We start from the raw sequence: 5,000 nt of genomic DNA, 5'->3' as shown, positions 1-5,000 counted from the left end.
CGAAAGAGGAAGTTCATTCCAATTGCAAGGTCCAGAGACAGAAGAACGGCGGCCAACAGTCGAGAGTTTGAATCTGGGTATGCGTAAGTGGAGTGGATCCGAAGCTGATCGTAGTGAGCGAGATGGAGTGTTGAGGTGAAGGCAGCCACAGAGATAGGAAGGGTCTGATTTGTGAATACATTTGTAGCATAGAGTGCTGATCTTGTATTTTATTCGGTGTGAGACAGGGAGCCAGTGGAGATGTTGCAAAAGAGGAGTGGTGTGCTCAGATCTTTTCTTTCTGAGGACGAGTCGGGCAGCAGAATTTTGTATGCGCTGAAGGGACTGAATGGATGAAGCAGGCAAACCAGACAATAGAGAGTTACAGTAGTCAAGGCGAGAGAGAATGAGGGAAACGACAAGTCTAGATGTTGCGTCAATGGACAGATATTTCCGGATGGAACTGATGCACCGCAGTTGACAGTAGCAGGATTGACATGTCTGATTGATAAATGTTTGCATGGACAGTGTGTTGTCAAGGACAACGCCGAGGTTCCTGACTGAACTGGACAGAGGGATGGATGTACTGCCAAGTTTGATTGTATTAGTTGTAATGGAAGAGAGTTTTTGTTTAGTTCCTATGATCATTGCTTCAGTTTTGTCCGCGTTCAATTGTAACTTATTTAGAGTCATCCAATTTTGAATATCCAGGAAGCAGTTAGATGTTTCTTGCAAGAGCGACAACAGTTAGACAGATCGAAGTACACACACACACACACACACACACACACACACACACACACACACACACAGATAGTTCACACTCTCTTTGTGTCCTGGTCTCCGCTCCTTGCAGAAAGCACTGAGGTAAATACCAAGACCAGTAAAATATAAAAATAGCAAATTTTCGCTGTAAAAACAGCTTTTTCAGGCAAGGGTACAGAAGTGCAAGCTTGTGTGTGTGTGTGTGTGTGTGTGTGTGTGTGTGTGTGTGTGTGTGTGTGTGTGTGTGTGTGTGTGTGTGTGTGTGTGTGTGTGTGTGTTGTTCGTCGATTTTTACATGTTTTCATTAATGTGTGTGTGTGTGCGCGCGCGCGCGCTATTCGTATGTGGTTGCGTCAGAAACCCATTATTTCCGATAAGTGTGCAAATTGCCTCCTTACCTGTCAATGCCTTGAGGCTGCTGACGACGAGTGAAGCCTGACGGAACTTGTCACACACAGCCACACTGTCTTTCCGACAGCTGAAAGCCACACTCTCCAGAAATTCCACACATACTTTCGCGCATCCACATACCGCTCTCACACAATTCACCGTGCATTTTGTTGACAAGCCAACTACCCGAGTTACCGCCCTTTCATGAAAAAACGGAGACTGGGCACTTGTGTCCTCATGTTGTCAAAAATCCTCCCTTTTTCTGAATCCCCCAGCCGGCTTGGAATCCCTCTGCGGTCTACAACTCCATAAAAAAAAGTTGGACATCATGTATCCCATTGTGTGTAGCCTACTCTAACAAGTGTTGGACATTATTTACATGCAGACAACTCTTACAAGTGTTGGACACCATTTATATGTAGACAACTTTAACAAGTGTTGGACATTATTTACATGCAGACAACTCTTACAAGTGTTGGACACCATTTACATGTAGACAACTTTAACAAGTGTTGGACATCGTTTACATGTAGATAACTCTTACAAGTGTTGGACATCGTTTACATGCAGACAACTCTTACAAGTGTTGGACACCTTTTACATGTAGACAACTTTAACAAGTGTTGGGCATCGTTTACATGCAGACAACTCTTACAAGTGTTGGACACCTTTTACATGCAGACAACTTTAACAAGTGTTGGGCATCGTTTACATGCAGACAACTCTTACAAGTGTTGGACACCTTTTACATGCAGACAACTTTAACAAGTGTTGGGCATCGTTTACATGCAGACAACTCTTACAAGTGTTGGACACCTTTTACATGCAGACAACTTTAACAAGTGTTGGGCATCGTTTACATGCAGACAACTCTTACAAGTGTTGGACACCTTTTACATGTAGACAACTCTTACAAGTGTTGGACATTATTATAACAGTGTGTAGACAACTCTGACAAGTGTTCTTTTGTTTTGTTGTTTTTTGTTTGTTTGTTGTTTTTACAGCGCTATAATTCAAGCATGATCAAGCTCTAAGCGCTTTACAATCCAGTACCTAAAGTGAAACAAGAAAGCATATTAAAAGTAGTAAAAACATAAAACACAATTATTAATATTATAAAAACACAATGCATAAAACTCACAAAGTAACATACTCTCAATACTACAATTGTTACATTATATATATATATATATATATATATATATATATATATATATATATATATGTGTGTGTGTGTGTGTGTGTGTGTGTGTGTGTGTGTGTGTGTGTGTGTGTGATTAAACGGCTGAGATAATAGCAATTTTCACTTAAAATATATACATGTAAAAAGTAGCATAATTGTAATTTGCATGCCACAAATTTTATGAAAATTGTAAAATAAAGTTTCGGATAGAAAAAGTAAAAAAAAAAAAAAAGGTGGAAGGGATAAAAATCGGCAGTCATTCTCCCTTTCGAACCACACCACCACCATCCATCTACCCACCCCATTCTCTCTACTCTCACATCACACACATTCACATTGCCATGAGCATGGGACAACAGCACTATTTGAGTTATGAGAAGTACTTTTAAAGTTTTAAGATTTGCTTTAAAGGTAGATAGATGAGTTGTTTGTCTGAGAGCGATAGGCAGAGAATTCCAAGTTGTTGGGCCGAAGACGGAAAATGGCCTCTTTCCACAGGAGTTAAGGAAGTATCGAGGAACAGTTAGCTGAGAGGAGTCAAGAGATCTCAATGTTCTGTTTGGCAAGTATGGGTTAACAAGCTCAGAAAGATATGAAGGTGTGGTATCACAATTCAGGCACTGAAAGCATAGACAGGCAACTTTATATTCAGTTCTGGCAACCAGTGAAGTGTCCGAAGGAGAGCAGTAGCGCTCTCTCTCTCTTCGACGTTTTAAGGACGAGTCGAGCTGCACTATTCTGTATTTTCTGGAGCTTGTAGAGTTTATCATTGGGAGGACCAGTTAAGAGAGAATTGCAAATATCCAGGCGGGATAAAATGAAGGCAACAGCAAGTTTGTTGGCAGCATCAACAGACAGAAAGGAGCGGATTTTACTTATCTTACGAAGCTGAAAGTAAAGAACTTTACACAGGTGGTTCACATGAGTTTCCATCGTGAGGGATGAATCCAGGTAAAAACCAAGATCTCAAGGAGTTTCATAAGCTGGCTAAGCACAATACGTACTAGAATACAGCTAGGTAGACAGAAAGACGGGTACGTAACTAGACAGGCAGACAGGCACACAGAGAGATAGACAGACAGACAGACAGACAGAGCAACTCCCAATGCACTCCTCTCATACAAAAGGGACATGCCTCCACTGCTCCACAATGCTGTTTTCAGACCGTCAGGGAAGTAGCCAATCATGGCTCCAGTGACAGACAGACAGCAGCCAATCATGGCTCCAGTAACAGACACACAGACAGACAGCAGCCAATCATGGCTCCAGTGACAGACACACAGACAGACAGCACCCAATTATGGCTCCAGTAACAGACACACAGACAGACAGCAGCCAATCATGGCTCCAGTAACAGACACACAGACAGACAGCAGCCAATCATGGCTCCAGTAACAGACACACAGACAGCAGCCAATCATGGCTCCAGTGACAGACACACAGATAGCAGCCAATCATGGCTCCAGTAACAGACACACAGACAGACAGCAGCCAATCATGGCTCCAGTAACAGACACACAGACAGCAGCCAATCATGGCTCCAGTGACAGACACACAGACAGCAGCCAATCATGGCTCCAGTAACAGACACACACACAGACAGCAGCCAATTATGGCTCCAGTAACAGACACACACACAGACAGCAGCCAATTATGGCTCCAGTGACAGACACACACACAGACAGCAGCCAATCATGGCTCCAGTAACAGACACACACACAGACAGCACCCAATTATGGCTCCAGTGACAGACACACACACAGACAGCAGCCAATCATGGCTCCAGTGACAGACACATAGACAGACAGCAGCCAATCATGGCTCCAGTAACAGACACACAGACAGCAGCCAATCATGGCTCCAGTGACAGACACACAGACAGACAGCAGCCAATCATGGCTCCAGTGACAGACACACAGACAGACAGCAGCCAATCATGGCTCCAGTGACAGACACACAGACAGACAGCAGCCAATCATGGCTCCAGTGACAGACACACAGACAGACAGCAGCCAATCATGGCTCCAGTGACAGACACACAGACAGACAGCAGCCAGTTTGTGTCCATAGGTCACATGGGGGCGGGGTGGGAAGGAGGAAGGTGGGCGTGGTTAGGCGGTGAGACTGTTCTCTGCACAAATAGCCCCCGGCAATCTGACAGCGCTGAAGAGAGACAGAGACAGAGAGAGAGAGAGAGAGTCACAGACATCTTGTTTAAGGACATCATTTTCCCCAGATCCTCCCCCTCCACCCCGCCCACCCCACCCCACATCCACCCACACGGAACATGTTTCTGTCACCAACCTGCACGGCTCTGGGAATGTGCCTGTGTGTGTGAATACCTGCAGTGTACATTTTGGCGTTTATGTAACACTGATGTGATGTGTCATGGTTGATATGATAATTATGTGGTTTGTAAAGCACTAGGAGCAGTTTCCTGGAAAGAGTGCTAATAAGTATCATTATCATTATTATTATGATTATTATTGTCATCATCATCATCATCATCATTTCTTCTTTTTCTTCTGCATACTCCTGTTCTTCTTATCATCATCACCATTATCATCATCATCTATTTCAACAGAATTATTACCTGTCACTCAATGCTAGGTCGCCACGAGATCACACAGCAGAGGAGACCCTGCACTGCTGCTGAGTCACTTCTGCACGTGTTGATGACTGT

Source organism: Babylonia areolata, chromosome 7, assembly GCF_041734735.1.
Source record: "Babylonia areolata isolate BAREFJ2019XMU chromosome 7, ASM4173473v1, whole genome shotgun sequence".
In the NCBI taxonomy this organism is placed as follows: domain Eukaryota; kingdom Metazoa; phylum Mollusca; class Gastropoda; order Neogastropoda; family Buccinidae; genus Babylonia; species Babylonia areolata.
Note: the sequence above shows the minus strand (reverse complement) of the source record.